Below are 26,203 nucleotides of genomic sequence, written 5' to 3'. Positions count from 1 at the left end.
TTTTTCTAGACCCAAGCCATTAAGATTTTTTCCTATGTTTTCTCCTAGAAGTTTTATAGTTTTTGTTTTTATAGTTAGTTCTGTGGTCCATTTCAAGTTAAATTTTGTGTCCTGTGTGAGGTAAAGTGTTTCATTTTTTGCTTATGGCTATTCCGTTGTTTTAGCACCAGTTGTTGTAAAGACTATGCTCTCTCTGTTGAATTGCCTCTGTAACTTTTTCAGACGTTTCATTGACTATAGACACACACACACAGAGTCTTGATTGCTGTAGTTTCATAATAAGATTTGAAATAAGATAATGTATGTTCTTCAACTTTGTTTCTTTTTTTTTCAAAGTTCTGACTAGTCAATGACCTTTGCATGTTCATATAAATTTTACAATAGTTTAGTCAGTTTCTACTGAAAAGCCTGCTGGGATTTTGGTTGGCATTACAGTGATAGATCAATCTGAGGAGAATTGATATCTTAATAATACTGAATCATCCAATCTATGAATACAAAATATATCTCCATCTCTCTAGGTCTTTAATTTCCCTCTACAATGTTTTCAACTTTTCCATGTAAGGTCTTGCATATATTTGGGTGAATTTGATAATGATAGCAAACTTGTTAAGTACTTTATGTGTTATTTTATACTACTGTAAATAGTATTTTCAGTTTCAATTTCTGAATGTTGATTTTATACAGAAATACAACTGAGCTTTTTAAGTTAGGCTTTTCTTGTGAAATTTTGCCATCCCCAGTAGTTCTGGTAGCTTGTTTGTGGATTCTGCATGACTTTCTACGTATCATGGCATCTTCTTCAAATAAAAACAGTTCTAATTCTTCCATTCCAATCCAGATACCTTTTTTTATTTTCTTGACTTATTGCACCAACTACAAGTATTAATAAAATGTTGAGTAAAGGGACTGAGTAAAGATATTCTTTGATCTGTTCCTGATCTTTGGGGGAAGTAAAGATCTTCGGGGGAAAATACTCCATATTTCAACACTAAGTATGATGATTATTATAGGTTTTTCATAGATGCCCTTTCTCAGGTTGAAGGAAGAATCATTTATGCTTAGTTTGCTGAGAGTTTTCATTAGGCATGGATGCTGGATTTTGTCAAATGTTTTTTCTTCTTCTGATCAGATGATCATCGTCTTTGTTTTTAGCTTGCTAATATTGTTAATTATATTGATTGATTTTAAACATTAAATGAATCGTATGTTTATAGGATAAGCTAACTTGGTTATTTTGCATTTTTCTTTTTAAATATTGCTAGGTTTGATATGCTAATATTTTGTTAAAATTTATTTGTTTTTCATGAGGAATATTGGTCTGCAGCTGTCTTTTCATGTCTGTGTTTCATTTTGATATAAAGATAATTATGGCCTTATGAAATAAATTAGGAAGTATTCTCATGTATTCAATTTTCTGGAACAGTTTGTGTAGAATTGTATGATTTTCTTTTTTTTCTTTTTTTTTATGTGAATCTTCATATTTATTAGTTGGAGGCTAATTACTTTACAATATTGTAGTGGTTTTTGTCATACATTGACATGAATCAGCCATGGATTTACATGTATTCCCCATCCCGATCCCCCCTCCCATCCCCCTCTCTACTCGATCCCTCTGGGTCTTCCCAGTGCACCAGGCCGGAGCACTTGTCTCATGCATACAACCTGGGCTGGTGATCTGTTTCACCCCAGATAAGCTAACTTGTTTCGATGCTGTTATGATTTTCTTTTAAAGTATTTTGTAGAATTCACTAGTAAAACCATCTGAGCTTTGTGATTCCTTTTGTGAATTCCCTTTGTGAATTTTAAACTGAGAATTCAATATGTTTAATAGGTGTAGGACTGTACAGATTACCTAACTATTCTTGAAGGAGCTTTAGTTATTTTTATCTTTCAAGGAATTTATAAATTTCATCTAAATCATCAAATCTATAGGCATAAAGTTCCTATCATTTCCTTATTACCCTTTTCATATATGTTAGGATCTATAGTCACGTCTTCTCTCTCTTTCAGGTATGTCTCCTCTCTCTGGGCTACTAGAGGTTTCTTACTTTTATTTATCTACTCAAATAACAAGATCTTGGTTTTTATTGATTATCACTATTTCTGTTTGATCTTTCTTTCTTTTTTTTCTACTTACTTTGGGTTTAATTTTGTCTGCTCCATAATTTGATACTTTGTTTTTATTTTTATATAATTCAAAATACTTTCTAATTTCTTTTGATTTTCTCTTTTTGTATTTATTCTGGAATACAGTTATATTATGTGTGTGTGTATATATATATATATATATATATATATATATATATGTATTATATTGTGTCCTTATTTCTCGATATTTTTGCCTGAAGTGTCTGTTCCAATCTTTGCCCATTTTTAATTTTTTAAAATTATTGACACAGCATATTAAAAAGCAGAGACATCACTTTGCAGACAAAGGTCTAATATTGTCAAAGCTATGGTTTTTACAGTAGTCATATATGGATGTGAGAGTTGGACCATAAATAAAGTTGAGTACCGCAGAACTGTTACTTTCCTACTGTGGTACTGAAGAAGACTCTTGAGAGTCCCTTGGAGATGAAGGCAGTCAATCCTAAAGGAAATCAACCCTGAATATTCACTGGAAGGAATGATGCTGATCCAATACCTTGGCCACTTGATACAAAGAACCAACTCATGGGAGAAACCCTGATGCTGAGAAAGATTGAGGGTATGAGGAGAAGGGGACAACAGAGGATGAGATGGCTGTGTGGTGTCATTGACTCAATGGACCTGAGTTTGAGCGAACTCCAGGAGATAGTGAAGGACAGGGAAGACTGGTGTGCTGCAGTCTGTGGGGTCACAAAGAGTCAGGCAGAACTGAGCAACTAAATAACAACCTTTCCTAGCCTTGCTTTTAAATTTTTAAGGTGGTATTAGAGCAGCCTTTAGTCTACAACTTGTCTTCCTCCACAAAGACCATACGCTTCTGAATATCCAAATGCCCAATCCATTACAAGATTCGTCCACTCTGTCTGGTGGGAATACAAACTATTCTTGGCCCCATGAGCTCTGGATACTGTTCCTCTAGTCCTTTTGCATTGCTCTTTCCCTGACTTTGGCTAGTTTGTTTGTTTTTTTCTTTCATGCACTGCGTTCTTTGTTGGAGGCTGGAGGGGAACTCACCACAGACGTCCCGAGCTCTCTCTGCACAGCTGTCCTCTCTGGCACTTCGCTCTGAGAACTCTTGCTGCCTTGACTTCTCTGGACTCATATTTTCAGCTTCTTGACTCATTGTTCTGGAAACTCTGCAGTTGGTAAGTTGGAGCAATTGTAGGGCTACTCTTACTAATTTCTCTTCTCTTGGGAATCATTATCCTGTGCTACCTAACATACAATGTCTGAAAATCTTTGTTTCATGTATTTCACCTCATTTTTAAATTATTTCAAGCAGGGAGAAATCTAGTCATTCTTACTGCATCTTGCCATGCAGTAATTTTTCTTTTACATGAATATGATCCTAGATTTCATTCATACAGTGTACCGAGCAACTGAGGTAAATAATTTCATAGTACTGGAAACTAGATAAGACTCAAACTTTTACGTTCAGTATCCATTTGAAGGAATTCATGACTAACCTAGACTGTAGCCCAAAAGCTGTGATTAGAATGAAAATGTGTTGAGAGTGAGGGATGATGACTGTCTTCAGGAGTTTATTCTCCATGTAGCAGTCAGAAGTGATTTTTTAAAAAAATCAGAAATCCAGTTATATTTCTAACTTTCTTAAGACCCTCCCACAGTTTTCCATTATACAAGAATAAAACCTAAACTCCGCACAAAAGCCTGTAAGCCCTCTGTGATCTGGCAGGAGCTGGTTTTCTGATTTTCTCTCCTAACAGTCTATCCCACTCCCTCTGAGCTTTACTCACACTGACTTTCTTGTTGTTCAAAAATATTAGGTTCATTGCTACTTTAGGGCCTTAATTCTTGCGGTGTCCTCTACCTGGACAGTCTTTCTCTATATCTGTCCAGGGCTGGCTTTTAAAAAAAGCGTTCACATTAGTATTCAGGAGTTACCTCTTCAGAGAAGCCACCTCTGTTTATGTAGCCAATTCCCACTGTACACTGTGTTTTTCAGAGCACTCACCACTGTTTTTCTCTGATTATATTTTGTTTTTTGTTTACTTATTTGTCACGGTCTTTTCTCCCAGCATGTAAGCTTCATGAGGAAGGGGCTTTATTTGTCCTGTTTGCCATTACATGCCCAGTATTTTGAATGGTATCTGGCATAGCGTAGATATGCAGTAAATTCTCATATAATGTGTGAAGACATGCAGAAGACTAGAATTTTATATGTGCTCCAGATATTATTCCTCTAATTATACCAGAGATAGAAATGAGAATGATCATTACTGAGCACCTATTAAACACAAGGCACTTTACATATATCATCTCACAGAATAGGGACAAAATAAAATCATTTTATAGATATCAGATAAGGTTCAGAAGGATTACTTTTTGTTTGTTTGTTTGTTTATTAGAGGAGCAGGAATGTAAATCTCAGTTGATTTTCTCCAAATGCCATCATCTTTCTATCATACTTCAGTACAGATCCTCAGCTTGGTCAATAGAACACTAATGAGTTCATTAACTTCATCTAAAGGAAGCAGTCCCCTGGGTCACACAACATACTGGGGATGAAACAAAAGATGATTTTGCTTTGTGGTGGCTGACTCAGTGCAGGGGAAACAACAGACCTACATGGGCAAAATATGTGCATACCCCATATCATTGCTTCTTGTTCCTCCTCTCTCTCTCCTTTTTTCATTCTTTATACTCTCAAGACAGATTTTAAAGTCCCATCTTGAATTTAGAGTCCCATGTCTCAGTGTGGTCCTGCTACTGATAACTACTTCTCAGTGTCTGTTTTCCAGCCTTTGCATTCACTGTGTTGCTATCCAACATCTTTCCAACAAATGATCATGTTCTCGCTAAGCTTGTCAGAGTTCATTTTTTGCTCTGAAAATAAAGAAAATCTCAGAAAAAATGGAGTCAGGCAGCCCTGAAGGGGGAGCTCTCATACCCTCATTGCAGGAAGCAGGAAGAGCAGAATTCTTTCGACATCTGAGAACATGAATCATGTGGGAATTTTATTTCCTGCTTTAAAGAAGGAAGAATCCTCTCTGCTCCGGCAGCAAAGCTCTAACCATTGTGTACAGCCCATGAGAAAACACCAAAACTGTAAACTCCTTTTCTTCTCCAAGGAAATTTTGTTCAGAACAGCCCTCCCTAGTTTCTTCGTTAAACCTAACAAAAGCTGACCTTCCCTTTGTCTCTTTGGACTTGCCTGTTTCACAATACCTTGCTTGCTCTGAACTGAAGTTCTCTGCTTTCTCAAGCCCATTTTGCTGGTAAAATAGATACTGTTTTATTTTTGAGGTTGACAAGTCAAAGAAGCTGTCTGCAGCATGTCTGAGAATGTGTTTTGGATGTTGAAGGCTTTTTCCTAATTATAACATCCTGATTTTGACACAAAAGTGAATGTAACAGATAAATGAATTATTGTCGGGTAGAAAGGAGCTTTTTTTTTTTTTTTTTTAACTTTTTATTTTGTATTGAGGTATAGCTGATTATGGGCTATACCCCATATATGGGCTCTATGGGCTTTCCTTGTGGCTCAGCTGGTAAAGAATCCACCTGCAATGCAGGAGACCTGGGTTCGATCCCTGGGATGGGAAAATGCCCTGGAGAAGGGAATGACTACCCATTCCAGCATTCTGGCCTGGAGAATTCCATGGACTGTATAGTTCATGGGGTCACAAAGAGACGGACATGACTGAGCTACTTTCACGTCACTTCATAGCTGATTCACAAACAATGCTGTCCCTTCACTGTTCCAAGTGAACAGTGAAGGGACTCAGACATACACATATGTGTCCCATTATCCCACTAACTCCCCTCCCATCCAGGCTGCCACATAGCATTGAGCAGAGTCCCATGTGCCACATAGTAGGCTGCAAGGAGTTTCTTTATATGGTAGTTGGTAGGCCCTTGAGTGCTGCTTTGACCTTTTGCTAAGCTAATGACTCTGTGTTATTGAACCTTTATATGTTTCTAGATCACAGTCTGCCTGCAATGCGGGAGACCTGGGTTTGATCCCTGGGACAGGAAGATCCCCTGAAGAAGGGAATGCCAACCCACTCCACTATTCTTGCCTGGAAAATTCCATGGATGGGGGAGCCTGGGGGACCCAAGCTATGAGGTCGAGAAGAGTAGGGCATGACTGAGCGACTAACCCATTCACACTCAAGGGAAAAAAAAAAAACATTGTGAAGATGCTTCCACTTTCTTGCACTTCAGTTTCATGTGTCCTTTTGCACTGAATGTTTGCTGATTTGGTAGCAAACTGAAGTTTTCATTCTTATACTCTTTGGAATTGAACTAGCCCTTTGTCATATGAACTTGTTCAGCAAGTTTTCTTCTTGGCAATCAGCTTGCCTTAAGACACTCCCTTGAGAAAGGAGCTTTCATATTAAGAATGCAATTTATGCTATTTATTCTTCAGGAGGAACACAGGGCACATGAATCTGCCTCAGATTCCAGGTAATGGATAGATTTTCAGCAATACTTCCTTTACAGAAGTCATTTAGGTACATTCAAATTTCCAGCAAACCAGAAGTAATTTAAAAGCTCAGTATACTGCATTGTTACTCATCAAATCTGGCCTAGGTGTCCCATTCCTTATAAAAACTGAACAGAGTGCTCGCTTCGGCAGCACATATACTAAAATTGGAACGATACAGAGAAGATTAGCATGGCCCCTGCGCAAGGATGACACGCAAATTCGTGAAGCGTTCCATATTTTTAAGGAAGCTGTGGTACATATACACCATGGAATTTTACTCAGCCGTCAAAAAGAATTCATTTGAACCAGTCCTAATGAGATGGATGAAACTGGAGCCCCTTATACAGAGTGAAGTAAGCCAGAAAGATAAAGAACATTACAGCATACTAACACATATATATGGAATTTAGAAAGATGGTAATGATAACCCTATATGCAAAACAGAAAAAGAGACACAGAAATACAGAACAGACTTTTGAACTCTGTGGGAGAAGGTGAGGGTGGGATGTTTCAAAAGAACAGCATGTATACTATCTATGGTGAAACAGATCACCAGCCCAGGTGGGATGCATGAGACAAGTGCTTGGGCCTGGTGCACTGGGAAGACCCAGAGGAATCGGGTGGAGAGGGAGATGGGAGGGGGGATCGGGATGGGGAATAAGTGTAAATCTATGGCTGATTCATATCAATGTATGACAAAACCCACTGAAATGTTGTGAAGTAATTAGCCTCCAACTAATAAAAAAAACAAAACAAAACAAAACAAAAAACTGAACAGAAAGAGCTAGATCTTTTAGTACTCTAGCTTAATTATGGGATTCTTATTCCTCAAAACCAGATTTATATTTCAAAGTAAAATGGCTCTAGAAGGCAATTAAAGAGATGGGACTCTCTCTTTAGACTATCAATCCACCTTACCTGTCTTCTGAGAAACCTGTATACAGGTCAAGAAGCAACAGTTAGAACCGGGCATGGAACAGCGGACTGGTTCAAAATCGGGAAAGGAGAACATCAAGGCTGTATATTGTTACCCTGCTTATTTAACTTAAATGCAGACTACAACATGAGAAATGCCAGGCTGGATGAACCCCAAGCTGGAATCAAGACTGCTGGGGGAAATATCAATAACCTCAGATACACAGATGACACCACTCTAATGGCAGAAAGTGAAGAGGAATTAAAGAACCTATTGATGAGGGTGAAACAAAAAAGTGAAAAAGCTGGTTTAAAACTCAACATTCAAAAAATGAAGATCATAGTATTGGGTCCCATCAGTTCAGTTCAGTTCAGTTGCTCAGTTGTGTCTGACTCTCTGTGACCCCATGGACTGCAACATGCCAGACTTTCCTGTCCATCACCAACTCCCGGAGCTTACTCAAAATCATTTCCATCCAACCATCTAACCATCTCATCTTCTGTCATCCCCTTCTCCTCCCACCTTCAATCTTTCTCAGCATCAGGGTGTTTTACAAAGAGTCAGTTCTTTGCATCAGTGGTCAAAGTATTGGAGTTTCAGCTTCAGCATCAGTCCTTCCAATGAATGTTCAGGACTGATTTCCTTTAGGATGGACTGGTTGGATCTCCTTGCAGTCCAAGGGATTCTCAAGAGTCTTCTCCAACACCACAGTTCAAAAGCATCAATTCTTTGGCACTCAGCTTTCTTTATAGTTCAATTCTCACATCCATACATGACTACTGGAAAAACCATTGCCTTGACTAGATGGACCTTTGTTGGCAAAGCAATGTCTCTGCTTCTTAATATGCTGTCTAGATTGGTCATAGTTTTTCTTCCAAGGAGCAAGCGTCTTTTAACTTTATGGCTGAACTCACCATCTGCAGTGATTTTGGAGCCCAAGAAAATAAAGTCTGTCACTGTTTTCATTGTTTCTCCATCTATTTGCTGTGAAGTGATGGGACCAGATGCCATGATCTTAGTTTTCTGAATGTTCAGCTTCAAGCCAACTTTTTCACTTTCCTCTTTCACTTTCATCAAGAGGCTCTTTAGTTCCTGTTCACTTTCTGCCATAAGGGTGGTGTCATCTGCATATCTGAGGTTATTGATATTTCTCCTGGCAGTCTTGATTCCAGCTTGTGCTTCATCTAGCCCAGTGTTTCTCATGGTGTACTCTGCATATAAGTTAAGTAAGTAGGGTGATAATATACAACCTTGATGTACTCCTTTCCCAATTTGGAACCAGTCTGTTGTTCCATGTCCGGTTCTAACTGTTGCTTCCTGACCTGCATACAGATTTCTCAAGAGGCAGGTCAGGGGGTCTGGTATTCCCATCTCTTTAAGAATTTTCCACTGTTTGTTGTGATCCACACAGTCAAAGGCTTTGGCATAGTCAATAAAGCAGAAGTAGATGTTTTTCTGGAACTCTCTTGCTTTTTTGATGATCCAACGGATGTTGGCAATTTGATCTCTGGCTCCCCTATCTTTTCTATCACTTCATGGCAAATAAATGGGGAAAAAGTGGAAATAGTGATAGATTTTACTTTGGGGGGCTCCAAAATCATTGCAGATGGGGTCTGCAGCCATGAAATTAAAAGACATTTGCTCCTTGGAAGGAAAGCTATGACAAGCCTAGACAGGGTATTAAAAAGCAGAGACATCACTTTGCTGACAAAGGTCCATATAGTCAAAGCTATGACTTTTCCAATAGTCATGTATACATGTGAGAGTTGGACCATAAAGAAAGCTGAGCAAGGAAGAATTGATGCTTTCAAGCTGTGGTGCTGGAGAAGACTCTTCAGAATCCCTTGACCAGCAAGGAGATCAAAGCAGTCAGTCCTAAAGGAAATCAACCCTGAATATTCACTGGAAGGACTGATGCTGCAGCTGAAATTTCATTACTTTGGCCACCTGATGTGAAGAGCTGATTCAGTTGGAAAGACCTTAATGCTGTGAAAGATTGAGGGTGGAAGGAGAAGGGGGTGACAGAGGATGAGATGGTTGGATGGCCTCACCGACTCAATGGACATGAGTTTGAGCAAACTCCAGGGGATAGTGGAGGACAGGGAAGCCTGGTGTGCATCCATTGGGTTGCAAAGATTTGGACACAACTCAGTGATCAACAGTAACAACAGAAGGCAGTAGAAGCTAAGAAACACAAAGCAGAAACAGGAACACAGTGTGTAACTGCAATTCTGAAAGACTTTAGTATAATGTGTGGGATTTAGACACAGAGATCTGTTAAGAGTGGGAACAAAAATGAATGAGGCAAATGCTTAGAAATGTAGTTGGTTATGAAGATTGCAGGGCTTCCCTGGTGGCTCAGTTGGTAAAGAATTTTCCTGCAGTGCAGGAGAGCTGGGTTCGATCCCTGTGTTGGGAAGAGCCACTGGAGAAGGAAATGGTAACCCACTCCAGTATTCTTGCCTGGACAGTCCCCATGGACAGAGGAGCCTGGCGGGCTGCAGTCCTTGGCGGTTGCAAAGAGTCTGACACACTGAGCAACTAAGCATAGTACAACACATGGAGATCGGATTCTGGGAGGGAAATGGAAAAGTCCTTTGGTAACCTTTTGAGGAAAGGGACAAAAGGGATGGCAGTCAGGTTTCCAAGCAGAGGTTACTTCTCTGAGTTGGTAACAGACTGAAAGTGAAAGTCGCTCAGTCGTGTCTGATTCTTTGCGACCCCATGGACTGTACAGGAGGGGGTAGACTTTCCCTTCTCCAGGGGATCTTCCCGACCCAGGAATCAAACTGAGCTCTCCTACATTGCAAGTGGATTCTTTACCAAGTGAGCTATTAAGGAAGATGAAGAAAAGTGGCACATGAGTAGGTATCAGGAAGAGCTCTGTTCTATAATGGACTCTTCAAGTTCTAGGGTGAGGGAGCTCAAATTTCCAAAGGTATCAGCAGCCATAGAAACTCAGCAGAGAGAAGAAAACCTGGAGGGAAGGCCCTCACTGAGATCATGCCTCATTGCCAAACCCCATCAGATCTGGGAGGAAGACAGAGACAAAGAGTGTTGATCGAGTATGGAATAGGACACTGGAGTGGTGGAGATGGGAGGTGCTGAGGGACCAAATAGGGAGGACTGAGCAGATAAATTGTGTGGTGTTGATGAGGAGGACAGGGAGAGATGGTGCTGGGAAGGAAAATGAGGGGTGAGTAGAGGTGATTATGGTAATGGTGGAGGTGGGAGGGGATTGGAGCGGCCATGGTGGTGATGGCTCAGGAGATAGATTCTGAACGTGTATTTCTGGGGTGATTATTTTAAATCTTACACTTGTGGGGATTGGTAGGATAGACTCTGGATGGGATTTTTCAATAGGTTCAGCAGAAAGATTCTAGGTAGGGCAGAATCAGAGGAAGCAAGGAAAAGGCTGATGTATATGACCTCCAAAGACTTAGAATTATCTTTTACTATACTGCTTGCAAAGATCAAAGAGATGAATTTACATTTTAAGCATTTATATTTCAGTCTTTTTTTCTTAATTAAGCTTGGATAAAATTAGAAACTGAAATGCTCCATGGTGAGACATATTAGAAGTACCACATGCAGAGACATTTATCTCTAAATTAATGTAACTGACTGGGCAAAGGAGTCAGGGAGACAAGTGGTTTCTTACTACTCTGATAATCTAGGGAGAGAGACACATTTGCAACATGACCAAGTGAAAAATATTACTAGATCTTTTCAAGTAACAGGCAGTAAGCAGTGGAGATTGTAATTATTACAAATATTTTATATTCCACTCATGTCCATTGCTTATTGGACCTTCCTAATGCTATATAATAATATTTTCAAAGACTCATAGAATTAAGAACACTCATTCTTGAATGGGGTAGGTGCTGTATTGATACTCGGTCAAGAGACATAATGTGTGAATTTTCTTTTTTTCTGCTCACTGCCCCTTTGAATAGTGATTAAATCCTCTTGTCAGATTTACAGCTCAAGGAACATTTGAGGTACGCAGCTTTCAGCCCAGCTTCTAGTTTCTATCAGAAATTTAGCTGGTTTGTTCTTGCTATAATAAGTTGAGATCTGATCTTACTCCCCAGTGGCTGCTCATGATACTCTGAACTACTAGAGAACATGTAAGCAACATCAACAATAACACAAATGAATCCAGAGAAAAACAAAAAGCTTTATACTCTGGCTTCAGCCTACAGTATCATGAGTGTTTATTTCTCTCTTGATGCTTCTGGTAACTGTTTGTGGGAATATAAGGTAAACAGAAGGGCCACTCTCCTACAACCTTCAAATTCTTTTTCTCTTTCTTCCTCCACTTTCACTGAGGATATCAGCCTCAATTTGGACATGGAAAGCAGTCTTCTTCAAATATCAGTGCTTGGTTAGGAGAAGGTAGGTGTTTAGTTTCTGGCTGGCAGCAGTCAGGAGAATGGAGTGGTGTATAAAGACCAATGTGTTTTCCTACTTTGTTTCAACAGAATGAGTAAACTATCAGTCTCACAGTTTTAGGTTTTCAAGATAATTGTACATTTTTGACATTTCTTATGTGTCACACGAATATCTGTTCATTAAGCAGAAAATCAGAAAAGTCTATTTCAGAGTTCATGAGCCAGAGGAAATCTAAAAGGGTTGGTTGGATTGAAGCAATGTCCATTCTTTGGATGTTAAAAAGAGCAACCCTATGAAAGGCCCTTTTCATACTGTTCACGGGGTTCTCAAGGCAAGAACACGGAAGTGGCTGGCCATCCCTTCTCCAGTGCACCATGTTTTATCAGAACTCTCCACTGTGACCCATCCGTCTTGGGTGGTCCTAGATAGCATGGCTCAGAGTTTCATTGAGTTAGATGAGGCTGTGGTCCATGTGATCAGTTTAGTTAGTTTCCTGTGACTGTGGTTTTCATTCTGAATGCCCTCTGATGGAGAAGGATAAGAGGCTTGTGAAGCTCTGTGATGGGAGGAACTGGCTATAGGGGAATCTGGGTCTTGTTCTGATGGAGGGGCCATGCTTCAGTCAGTCAGTCAGTTCAGTCCCTCAGTCGTGTCTGACTCTTTGTGACCCCATGAATCACAGCATGCCAGGCCTCCCTGTCCATCACAAACTCCCGGAGTTTACTCAAACTCATGCCCATCAAGTCAGTGATGCCATCCAGCTATCTCATCCTCTGTCGTCCCCTTCTCCTCCTGCCCCCAATCCCTCCCAGCATCAGGGGCTTTTCCAATGAGTCAACTCTTCGCATGAGGTGGCCAAAGTATTGGAGTTTCAGCTTCAGCATCAGTCCTTCCAATGAACACCCAGGACTGATCTCCTTTAGCATGGACTGGTTGGATCTCCTTGCAGTCCAAGGGACTCTCAAGAGTCTTCTCCAACACCACAGTTCAAAAGCATCAATTTTTCAGCACTCAGCTTTCTTCACAGTCCAACTCTCACATCCATACATGACCACTGGAAAAACCATAGCCTTGACCAGACAGACCTTTGTTGGCAAAGTAATGTCTCTGCTTTTTAATATGCTATCTAGGTTGGTCATAACTTTTAGATCTCTAATCCAATTTTCTGTTGATGAAATCCTAAAAGATAATGCTGCTGCTGCCGCTAAGTTGCTTCAGTCATGTCTGACTCTGTGCGACCCCATAGACGGCAGCCCACTAGGCTCCCCCGTCCCTGGGATTCTCCAGGCAGGAACACTGGAGTGGGTTACCATTTCCTTCTCCAATGCATGAAAGTGAAAAGCAAAAGTGAAGTCGATCAGTCGTGTCCGACTCCCAGCGACCCCATGGACTGCAGCCCACCAGGCTACTCCATCCAAGGGATTCTCCAGGCAAGAGTACTGGAGTGGATTGCTGCACTCAATATGCCAGCAAATTTGGAAAACTCAGCAGTGGCCACAGGACAGGAAAAGGTCAGTTTTCATTACAATCCCCAAAATGGCAATGCCAAAGAATGTTGAAACTACTGCACAATTGCACTCATCTCACATGCTAGCAAAGTAATGCTCAAAATTCTCCAAGTTAGGCTTCACGTTAGGTACATGTTAGGTACAGGTACCTTCAAGTCAGGTACATGACCGAGGACTTCCAGATGTTCAAGCTGGAAAAAGCAGAGGAACCAGAGACCAAATTGCCAGCATCTGTTGGATTATAGAAAAAGCAAGAGAATTCCAGAACATCTACTTCTGCTTTATTGACTACACCAAAGCCTTTGATTGTGTGGATCACAACAAACTGTGAAAATTCTTAAAGAGATGGAAATACCAGACTGCCTGACCTGCCTCCTGAGAAATCATGTAGATCAAGAAGCAACAGTTAGAACCAGATATGGAACAGTAGACTGGTTCCAATGTGGCAAAGGAGTATGTCAAGGCTGTGTATTGTCACCCTGCTTATTTAAATTCTACACAGAGTACATCATGGGAAATGCCAGGCTGGATGAATCGCAAGTTGGAATCAAGATTTCCAGGAGAAATATCAACAACCTCACACATGCATATAAGACCACCCTTATGGCAGAAAGCAAAAAGGAAGTAAAGAGCCTCTTGATGAAAGTGAAAGAGAGTGAAAAATCTGGCGTAAAACTCAATATTCAAAAAACTAAGATCATGGTGTCTACTCCCATCACTTCATGGCAAATAGATGGGGAAACAATGGAAACAGTGGGAGACTTTATTTTTTTGGGCTCCAAAATCACTGCAGATGGTGACTGCAGCCATGAAATTAAAAGATGTTTGCTCCTTGGAAGAAAAGCTATGACCAACCTAGACAGCATATTAAAAAGCAGAGACATTACTTTGCTGACAAAGGTCTGCATAGTCAAAGCCATGGTTTTTCCAGTAGTCATGTATGGATGTGAGAGTTGGACCATAAAGAAAGCTGAGCACTGAAGAATTGATGCTTTTGAGCTGTGGTGTTGAAGAAGACCCTTGACAGTCCCTTGGAAGGACTGATGCTGAAGGTGAAACTCCAATACTTTGGTCACCTGATGCAAAGAGCTGACTCATTGGAGAAGACCCTGATGCTGGGAAACACTGAAGGCAGGAGGAGAAGGGGATGACAGAGGATGAAATGGCTGGATGGCATCACCGACTCGATGGATATGAGTTTGAGCAAGCTCCAGGAATTGTTGATGGACAGGGAAGCCTGGCGTGCTGCAGTCCATGCGGTTGAAAACAGTTGGATATGGCTGAGTGACTGAACTGCACTGAACTGATGAAAGGCCCTGATTTCCTCCTATGATGAAAGCCATTTCATTCTTATCCAAAAATATGCACATTTGGGCATGCTTGTTATCTTCTCATTTCCAAAAATGGAATTCAGGAAGGGATCTCTTGTTTTTAAATATTAATACATGTACATGCAGTGGTTTATTCCTGAGCACATGAGGAGAATTTTTATAGAGTCTTTTATTCATAAATGGATTAACTACGTTTTACAGTCCTAAATTGATAACACCCTTATCTCAGAAAGCTTTGAGATGCGGTAGCTTCTCTCATGAGTCAATGTATACTCCGTGTGTCATATATACATTCGTGTCTGCAAATATAATTAGGAAAATCTGCCCCTTAAAAAGGCTATATCCCAAAACCTGGCAGGAACATTTTTGATTATTCTCTTTTTTGCATTAGAGTCTCTACTATATTCTTTTCAGGGTGAGAGTTAGCTACCTTTAAGGGAAGCTTAATTCTTCTATTTTTAAGGCAAATGGGGTCAGAAATAATTTAAATCACCTCAGAGGACCATGTGTTAACTCTCGGGAAATATTAATCCCTGAGTTTATGAATCTGGCCCTTTGATGGTTATGTGGGCCAACCCAGCATATTTATTTCTTTTCTTTTCTCAGAACTATTTTAAAAATAAAATATAAGTGATTCTTTGGTGGGGGCCTGGATAGAAAAAAATTAAGCTGTTTTTCATGTTGATTCCTTTCTTTTCTGAACGATAGCATCATAGATCCCAGTCTGACACCCGACACAATCAAATAAGCCAACTATAAAGTGCTCCCCTTCCCAGCTGCATTTCTCTGGCAGCCCTTCAGACAGCCCTTCTGCTGCTTAAAGATGTTGGTGGTTTTCTGCTAGATCTACAGCTTTGAGGCCTGGCTAGGGTGGAAGGGTAGAAAAAGCTAGTAAAAGGGAAGAGCTTTGTTTACCTGCATCCGACTAATTCTCCAAGGTTTGGTTTACTCACTGCACTTCAAAAAATGCATCAGGAGAGAGAGAACTCTCAAATCCCTTGATTGCCCATCTGTTTCACCTAAAAATCAGGCTATCCTCCCCTGGTTGCTGTAATATTTCACCTTGCCTTCTGACTTCAGACTTCAGTTCACATAAAGTAGTCAAGAAGAGTGTTTATAACAGAAAAGCTTAATAAAACCAAAGGAGGCTGGGAAATGGGTCACTGACTGGCAGTTATCATTGTTCATGGATTTTTGTTTTTGTTACTGTTGTTTTCTTCTGTTTTGTTTTTGGCTAGAGGGTAAGATTCAAGTCTTAGGAACTATGTTGTGACATCTACTACAGACCTCCTCCCCAGAGACGTGCTGCCTGAATGACTCATCTATTTCCTAGATGGAAAACACAGAAAAAAGTGATTGAAGCCAAAATTGACTTTCACTTAGAATTAATCATTTTTCTAGTTACCCATTTTCTTTTTCCCTCTTTAAGATCAACACAAGGATAAGGAGGCTGACTTTGTGGGCATGCAGTCTATGTGGTCACCGAGTCTGAGTCCCCACGCCCAGAAGAGCCTCTTGATTTGTTTCATGGTTTTCGGCCCCCTTAAAATTCTTAATATTTGTTGTAAATTATTTAATTGGTTCTGAGGCAAATTAGAGGTAATGCTTATTTTGATGATGAACTGTGGGTAATAACAGAAGTACCAGACTGGAAGCTCTCACCTAGGATGCATCACTAATTAGCAGTCTGAGCACTGGAAGTTAACCATTAATCTATCTGGTGAACTTGGGGAGTGAGTTAAACTGGAGCAGTAGTTTAAAGTAGATGATATGTTCTGCTTGAGGTATCGTGATTTTTTGCTGCAGGGGGCAAGGGCTTCCCTGGTGGCTCAAATGGTAAAGAATCTGCCTGTAATGTAGGAGACCTGGGTTTGATCCCTGGGTCAAGAAGATCCCCTGGAGAAGGGAATGGCCACCCACTCCAGTGTTCTTGCCTGGAGAATCCCTTGGACAGAGGAGCCTAGTGAGCTACAGTCCATGGGGTTGCAAAGAGTTGGACACGACTGAGCAACTAACACTGCTACTACTGATGGAGTAGTAGAAACCGGCCTCTGGGTGCCTGTTTCTGCTTCAGTGTGAAGAGTGGGTCTTTCGTCTCTTGAATGTTCCAAAGGTCTCTTCAGGCTCAGCTATTACTATTCTAGGAATAGTGTTCTTGGAGGTCAGAACTTATGATGTGGGATGAGGTAAAAACAGAGAGGCATAGAGTTCAGTGATTTTCCAGGGTGAAAGGAATTTATGTAAAGATTTGGATTGGGAGGGGACAGATGCCAAGAAAATTATGACGGCAAATTAAACTCCTCACTTGCCAGCTGAAATACTGTCTGCACAATGAATTCTTCCTTGATTCACCTAGTTTCTTCGGACATTTCTTGCATCTGCACTCCCATAGGCCTTAAGATCTTATCACTTATTTGATACAAACATGCTCCTTTAAATAACATTTTGAAATAAAAATGCTATTGTTAGCATTGCAGTACTATATTTTTTGTTTCTAGTAGAATAAAAGTTTCATTTGGATGGCCTACCTCCCCAGCCAGTTATAACTTAGAACATGGTAATCTATCAAAAATAGTTTTGACTGCATTTATGGAATGGATAAATAGATTATAAGCTCCGTGAAGATGGACAAAATTAATTTCTACTTCATGTATTTCTCTCAAGACTGAGCAGAAGATTATGTGTATTCCACTGATACTGTTATGAAGTAATTTAACAATTGCTTCCCTGGCATGTTGCCTGAGGGAGGTTTTATGAAGGTACACAGAAAGTTTTAGTATACTATAAAATAGGAAGTTCATATTCAGTTTAATTTTCTGGAGGAAACTGATCTTTAAAAAAAATCTCAAATAAGCAATCACACAAACAAATAAATAAGCAAACACACAAACAAACAAGAAATGTAAAAGAGAAAAGGAAAAAAGCAGCCCGTTTTTCTTTCATTTCCTAGCGCAGTGACTTAAGTGCACAGAAAATCCTAATCTTTCAGGGGAAGTTGTCCAAATGGAAATTATCCTCAAAAACAGTCCCAATTTCAGTGCTCAGATTGTAGAGCATAGACCAGCAGCTTCCTGAAACCATAGCCTGAATTTTGCAGGTCATATTGGAAAAAAAGTAGAATTCCCCTTAGAAATTATTTGATTCACAGTCTTTAAAGACCATATTTTAGCCAAACATATAAACCAAGAATCAGAGCTTAGTGCCCTGAAACAAGAAGTATAGATAGAAACCATCCACTCACTGTACACTCCATAAAAGTTTCCCTAAGACCAAGAGAAATTTGACCAAAGTTAGGCAATTATACACCACACTAAGAATGAACAGTTTCAAGTCAAGTTGGCCATAAAGAGGGAGACTAAACCCCCTCCTCATACAGGTACATATGGAAAAATGTCTTTTGTGGTGGGGGGTGGGAAGATAAACTACCTAAGCAACTCCTACATTTTGGGTGAACAAGAAAAACCCACATCCAAGAAGACAGGAGAGACTGAAACACAAATCTCCCCAGAAGCCTGACCCCCAGTGGGGTAACCCATGATTGGAGAGAACCCCAAATCCTTGGCTGCTCTGGAAGGAGTGAAGGGTTTTCACCCCCACATCTAGCCTTTAAGATGTGCACTTCAGACAGGAGCCCCAAAAGCATCTAGCTCTGAAGCCAAGTAGACTATAGCAAACTGAGAAATAATCCTTACAGGCTTTGTATGGACTCAGCCACCCTCAGGCCCAGCACAGAGGCAGCTGTCTGGAAAAGGCCCAGTCTCTACGGAAGAGGCTCTTCTTAGAGTATTGGCCTGAGAGGCAGGCATCTGATTTAACACACATCCGGAGATCTACTGAAATACTCTCCAAAAAGACAGAGGCGGATGGATGCCATCTTTGTGGTCTGCCTGTATTCATGAGTTGTTTTTTTTTTTAATTTTATATCTCACATATAAATGCGATCACACAGTATTTGTCTTTCTCTGACTTGTTTTACTCAGCTTAATGGTTTCTTTCACCTGTACTGTCACAAGGGCAGAATTTTCTTTCAGTGGTTGAATAACATTCCATATATGTATATGTATACACACACTCACCATATTTTCTTTATCCATTCATCCATCCATGGGCAATAAGTTTGTTTCCATGTCTCGGGTATTGTCAATAATCTTGTGAGGAAAATGAGAGTACTGATATCTTTCTGAGATAGTGATTGCATTTCCTTCAGATATATATCCAAAAGTAGCATTGTGGGATCATATGGTAAATTCTATTTTTAATATTTTGAGGAGCCTCCAAATTGTTTTCCGTAGTGGCTGTGTCAATGTACATTCCCACCAACAGCGTACAAGGGTTCCCTTTTCTCCACATCCTTGTCAGCATTTATCTCTTTCTTTTGGATAATAGACGATTTAACAGCTAGGAGGTGATATCTCACTGGAGCTTTTATTTCTGTTTCCCTGGTAATTATTGTAGTTGTGTACCTTTTGGCCATTTGCATATTCTCTTTGGAAAATGGTCTCAGGAGGCGGCGGCAGACTGGGTGGTGCATAAAAAAAAAAAAAAAAAAAAAGAAAATGGTCTGTTCATTCGTCCATTTTAAAATCAGGTTTTAAAATGGCTTCACTGTTGGAAGGGCCACTGTGAGCAGGCAGGCTGCTGGCTGTGTCCCGCTGCTAGGTGAGGTCACAGGCCGGGCTCTCGGGCAAGGCACAGTTTTCAGCCATCCAGGGGTGCTGTGGGCCGGGCTCTGTGGTTTTGCAGGGTCACCATTCAGGTTCCCTGGTTGTGCTGGGCCAGTGGCTAAGCTCAACCTTTGGGCAGGGCTGCAGGTTGGACTTCCTGCCCGAGTGGGCCTGTCGGACAGGCTCCGTGGCCGTACACGTGTGACTGGAAGCTATGCTCAGCGGCTGAACAGAGCTGCAGCTTTGATTTCTTGCTTATGTTCTGTGGATCAAATTGACATGCATCACTCTAAAAATTCTCACTCTGGGCAACGCAGTACCAGACACTGTTCCACAACATTTCAGTTGAAATCTAAGTTAAAATACATTTTAATAATTGAAATACTGGATCAAGATCCACACAGCTATTGGGCATTGAATCCGGAATTTGAATCCCTTCTTTGTCTGATTTTAAACCCTGTTTTATTCCCAGATGTTTTATTCCCAGTGCATGGAGTTCAACATATTTTGTTTGGGCTCCACAGTGTTTTATTAAAAGGGCTTTTAATTATATATATGATAATCTTTGGATTAATACATATAAATATCTTTTGGAAGATGAAAAATAAAATGGCTGAGTTGAAATACATACTGGGTGGGTTTAAGAGAAGATTAAATGGAGCAGAGGGATAGATTAGTAAACTTGAAAGAATATCTGGAATAGAACACAACAGAGGAAAAAGACAAAACAAAAAATAGAGTGTCAGTGCGCTAAGAGATAATGTCAAATGACCACATAATTATGAAACTCGAGTCCTTGAGGGAACAGACTGGCCATTGGCAATGGCCTAAAATTCTATAAAAATGTGCAGATGGGCCAATATTTGGTCAAGGCAGCCAATGCTCAGATACCTGCTTGAGATAGAGCAAAGTTTTCCGAGACATGGTCCCATCAGGAATGCCCTGGTTAAGGGAGGAGACCCTCTGTCACGTGTGGCCAAGGCACTGCCTTTCTGAAGTATGTGAGATCATTCAGCTGATCTCAAGGGGCTGCTGAGGTTGTTGCCAAGGGATGTGAGAGAGGGGTGAACTCCTTTAAGATTATAGTATCTAGCAAGGACCGTGGAGGGGTGAGGCCAGTCCCTCTGGTTAGGAGAGGTATAGCAGAGGGCCCAGATTTGGGTCCAGCCCTTAGCAAGGAGGCTTCCCTGGCTAAGCCATGCTTGCAGGTGCCACTTCCACGGCCCTGGGCATGACCGGAAGCTTCATGTAGAGGGTCACAGGATAAGGGATCTCTGTTCCTAAGAGAGCCCAGTATGTAGCCAGCAATTACCACCTAGTGGCATAGAGCCCGGGACCAAGGAGAAGGGCAGCTTCTTATATAAGAATCCCATGGAGAGTATACGGCCATCTTAGGTGGTCCAGAAACTCTGGGACACATGAAAGGAGTTTACTAAAGTCTTTAGAATGAAGGCGTCTCTGGAGAGCCTTAAGGGAGGGTACCTACTGTTTTGTAATTTGGAAAGATTCTACAGACTTTCTTTGGAGGTGACCCTGTTTAGAATGGGAAGATTTACAAATAATGACATAAATGGGTTTAAGTAAAAATGTGTATGTTGCTTCTAGAACCCTCTAAAGCCTGAAAGATGTTGGGCTTGTTTTACAGTTGTAGATGCTGAGAGTCCATAGCTGTTTATTGACAGTGTCAGGGATGGAGTGGCATTTGATTTACCAAATAATTTTCAGGAATTTAATTGAGGCTTTGAACCATGTTTGAGGCAACAGCTCATCCCTGCCTTTTTGAGCTCTTTTATGAGTATTTGTATTTACCAAATACAAATGAGTCATCTTGGAAGAGAATTTCATCAATGTAATGTCATATCTGTGCCCCAGGAGAAATCTGAGTGCAGTTAAGATGTTGCCTGCAAAGATTATGTGTGATTAAAGCTGCTGAGGAACCCGGTGGCTAGATGGGTATACATATATATATATATGTACCTGTATATAAAATATCCCTTCAGAAATGATGGCAAACCACAGTTGAGAGATGGCTGAAAAAGGCACTAAATGGAACATAGCCAAACCTATAATGGTGAATATTTACCAGTTCCTGATTAGATAGTCTCAATAATTTCAATCATATGCCTTAATGGTGGGAACATGGAATTACATTTGAAGTAATCTACTGTGAAGCACCATTCACTCCTACTGAGTTTAAGAATAGACCAAATTGAGCTGTTAGGTGGAGAAGTAATGGGGATAATCATCTCTTATATAAGCTGGTGTCTCTGTGAAAGCCCTACTTTACCCTGGGCCGGATTAACAGCACAGACCCTCCTGGGCTCACTTGTTTTCATTTACGTTGGCAGGCTGGATCCTATAGGCATTTGTATGCTACACTTCGGGAAGCCAGTCACCTACGTGAGTTAAACCCCCCAAACATACTAACCTTCCTAAAGGAACCTCCATATCACCTGTCTATTTTTTCAGATTCTCCAAAGCAAATGTTTCTTCTAGAAACATAGCTGGCATGCAGTTGATATGTTGAGTTTGAAATAGACAGTTCACTAACTTCCTTCTGTGAATTAAGCTAACTTGGAAGACATTGTAATATGTAAGTTGGTGTCTGAACTGGGTCGGGTTTTGGCTTTTCCACTTACTAACATTGCAAAAAGAACAAGTCAGTTCCCTCCCTAAGCTTATTTATAGAATGGAGGTATAATATCATGTATTCTAAAGTTATCATGTGTCTTCAATGAAATCTAGTTTATTGACTACAAAATGGTTAATCAATGTGTAGCCTTCAGCACACCCCCCATACTTTTATTTCCAAAGGCATGTTCCCACCTTAGACATTGTTGTAAACAATCAATTACATTTTAATTGTTCATGGGATGTCCAGAAGGGTCCTCTTCTCTTTAGGCTAACTCTCTCATAGCTGTTTATAGCTTTGTTGGGCTTTACTTATACCGTGTTTAGGTACCTTGATCACTTATTTCTAGAATTTCCTCCGATTTTTAAGTTTGAAGTAGAAATCTGAACTTGCTTCTACCTTAGGAAATTCATTTCCTGTGACAGTGCATGTAGCAGATGGTGTTCTCTGATCCTTCTGCTATACTCTGAAGGGTGAAGGTGGTTTGCATTTTTTTTTTCTTGATGATACTATTTCTTGTGAATGAAGAACATGAAAATAGAACTCACTGCCTACTCCACTTCTGCTTAGAAAACTGTCCTTCAGCTTTGCTCATTTGTATCCATCCTTTAAACCTTTCCACAGCCCACTTCTCCTCCTCCCTAAGGCAGCCAAACTCCCTTCTTCCATCTGACAACACGTCTCCCACACACCTTATATAATACTGGAAAAGAAGAGGCCTTACATATCACCAAGTGTAATATTTTGAATTAATTTTCAAGCCAAATTTGCTCAATTTTCCTTAGCCATAAATAAAAAGAAGATTAGAACTTTGTAAACCAGTTTTCAAGCAAGCATGTGTCTTAATATGGAGCTACCCTGGTGGTTCAGATGAAAGAATCTGCCTGCAGTGCAGAAGACCTGGGTTCAATCCCTGGATAGGGAAGATCCCCTGGAGAAGGAAATGGCTACCCACTGTAGTACTCTTGCCTGGAGAATTCAATGGACAGAGGAGCCTGGTGGGCTATAGCCCATGGGGTTGCAAAGAGTCAGACACGACTGAGCAACTTTCACTTTCACTTTTTTCACCTTTCATATCTAAATATTAGTCACTTAAATACAAATAAAAGATGCAAACTGTATATAGAGTGGATAAACAACAAGATCCTGCTGTATAGTACAGGGAAGTATATTCAGTCTCCTGTGACAAACAATATTGGAAAAGAAGAATAAAAATAGATACAAATAATATATACCTGATGCAATAATTTAAACATTATGAAAGTATTTAGAGTAAGATTAATAGTGTTTTGAGAGAGGGAAGTATCATATGACATCCCTTGTACGTGGAATCTAAAAAGAAATGATACGCGTGAAGTTTCTATAAAACAGAAACAGACTCACAAACTTAGAGAACAAGCTTATAGTTGCTGGGGGGAAGGATGGGGGAAGGGGTAGTCAGGGAGTTTAGAATGGACATGACACACAGCTGTATTTAAAATGGATCACTGACAAAGACCTCCTATATGACACATGGAACTCTGCTCAGTGTTATGTGGCAGCCTGGATGGGAGGGGCATTTGGGGAAGAATGGATGCTTGTATGTGAATGACTGGCTCCCTTTGCGGGTCACCTGAGACTATCACTATATTGTTTGTTAATCGGCTATATTCCAATACAAAATTAAAAGCTTTAAAAAAATTAAGAGTGTTTTTTCTCAAGCTCCAATTCTGCTCTTTTCAATGTACCCACTGTTAAAAATAAAATTGTCATTCTATATATTTTATTTATTTATGCAAGATTATACCAATTACATACACATATAATTTTATTTTAAAAGCAAGATCACAATGTGTGTTATTATGGATTTTTTTCACTTCACTCTATTTCGTGAATACATTTTCAAGTCAACACTCAAAGATATAACTCAGTTTTTAAAATAAGTACATTGTATTCCATACTAGGAATGTGTATCATTTCCTCAAACATTCTCACATTGACAGAAGTTCCAATTTTCCCAGGTTTTTTGCTAATAAAATGATGTCTTTATAAACATTCATATGTCTATATTTTATTTTTAAAATGAATTCCTGGAGGTAGGATTGCTTGGTTAAAGGATGTCTGCATTATAAATTTTAATATATACTGCCAGAAGGCTATTTAAAAATTGTTGCAAGTTAAACCTTTCAACAATGCCTGAGTAGACTTGTTATTTCCCTGTTTCATGAAATGTTAAAATTTTTCAGTTGGAAGGAAAAATTTTGTCTTTTAAAAATGTGTGTTTATTTTGTGTTTTGTCAATTATTCTGCTTGATTCTATTTTCATATGGGGCTCTAGCATTTCATTTTCTGTGATTGTTTCTTCAGATACATTTGTTCATTTTTATTGTTTTATTTATTCTTTCCTAATCAATTTGAAGGACCTCTTTATAAATTAATAAAAATTATTCTTTGCCCCTCACATGTAACACACATAGTTTGTAGTTTCCCATTTATCTTTTATTTTTTGATTTTGTATATAGTATATTTGCCATAAAAATGTTTCTAAGTTTTATGGAATTAAATAAGTTAAAAAATGCTCCTAGATTTCCTGCTTTCCTTAAGCAAATGTTGATAAGGAGTGGGTATTTTTTGAAACTCTTTATTTTGTGTTGTGGTATAGCTGATTAACAAACAAAGTGGCAATAATTTCAGGTGAACAGAGAAGGACTCAGCCATAAATACACATGAATCTATTCTCCCCCAAACTCCCTTCCCTTCCAGGCTCCCACATAACATTGAGCAGAGTTCCATGTGCTATACAGTAGGTCCTCATTGGTTATCCATTTTAAGTAGAGCAGTGTGTACATGTCCATCCCAAACTCCCTAACTATCCCTTCCCCCTAACAACAATAAATTCTCCTCTAAGTCTGGGAGCCTGTTTCTGTCTTATAAGTAAGTTCATTTGTATCACATCTTCTTAGATCCCACATATCAGGGATATCATACTGTATTTCTCCTTTTCTGTCTGACTTACTCCACTCAGTATGATACGCTCTAGGTCAAGAAGTGGATATTTTAAATAGAAGATTTTACATACAAATTCTCATATTTTTCTCATTTTGAAGAACCCATTTAGACTTAAAACCTTAGGCTAGATTTCATTGCACATAAGGAGTTTTCTCACAGCGTGTTCTCCTCTATTCAGAAGTGTGTCTTCATGAATCACAAGTTTAAATGACTGTACCAGTTGTGGATTTATTGCATCTTAGTCTGAAATATACTCTTCTTCACTGTGCCTTGGATTCTGGAGCTGGTTCCTGTAGACGTTTCTTCTTCCCAGCTGGCACAACGTAGTTTGGATAATAAAGTGTGCTGGCGCAGTTCTGCAAGACCAGGGCAGGAAGAGGTTTTCCTTCTTCCAGTCTGCTGTGACAGCCACCACGTTGGTGTGTGTGCCTGTGCGTGTGCAGATAATGGTGGGAGACGTGCTCACCTCTGCAGCCTCATGGTCTGGTTGCAGCCGTCACTCTCCAGCAGTTTTTTCTTCCATCAGCAGCTGGCTGGCCTCTAGTCTAGCTGGAGGGGCTGCCCATTGCCAAGTTGCTTCACCACAACTGGCTGTGCACTCCTGCAGCAGCCATACTTTTTCTTAGAGATTTGAAGTTTCTGTATTCCTTCCTTGTTTGTTTCCCCTGAGTCCTAGAAACAGTGCTGCTTGCTGCAATTACAACTTCAATTGCTCTATGCCATAGAATTCTCTCTGACTGCTTTTAGTGTTAACCATTCTTTACTCTTTATATTAAAATTTTATATTAAATTTTCCTTGTTAAATTACTGGTGTGATGTCTGCCTCTTGAGTTGGCCTCATCTGAAATGTAAACATAATGTTAAGGTTTCTGGGAGAAAGCAGATAATCCTGGCTACTGTGCATCAATAAGGATGGGTATGTAGATTTACCATAGAAGACAAAGTTACAAATATTCACCGCAGTGACAAATGAAGGCAATGTGATAGGTAGATAAAATTCCCAGTTATAGAACGTGTAGTAGTTTCCCAATCTATTGTAGTTTGTGTTTTGCCTTACCATGTTTGTCATAACTATGGATCACCTATACTTTTATTATTAATATTTTCCCTTCAACCAAACCATAATTACTTGCTTTTAATTTTCATACAGTCTTAGATTCACAGA

The 26,203-nt window shown here is 39.9% G+C and overlaps 1 non-coding gene across 1 annotated transcript; it reads left to right on the top strand.

Moving 5' to 3' along the window:
- The first annotated feature begins 6,738 nt into the window (after window positions 1–6,738).
- LOC122695729 lies at window positions 6,739–6,845 on the top strand. Its single transcript, XR_006341486.1, has one exon. It is a non-coding gene; the product is annotated as a U6 spliceosomal RNA (small nuclear RNA).
- Window positions 6,846–26,203: the final 19,358 nt, after the last annotated feature.

Source organism: Cervus elaphus, chromosome 5 (assembly GCF_910594005.1).
Source record: "Cervus elaphus chromosome 5, mCerEla1.1, whole genome shotgun sequence".
In the NCBI taxonomy this organism is placed as follows: Eukaryota; Metazoa; Chordata; class Mammalia; order Artiodactyla; family Cervidae; genus Cervus; species Cervus elaphus.
This window is presented reverse-complemented; position numbering and strand designations above follow the sequence as displayed.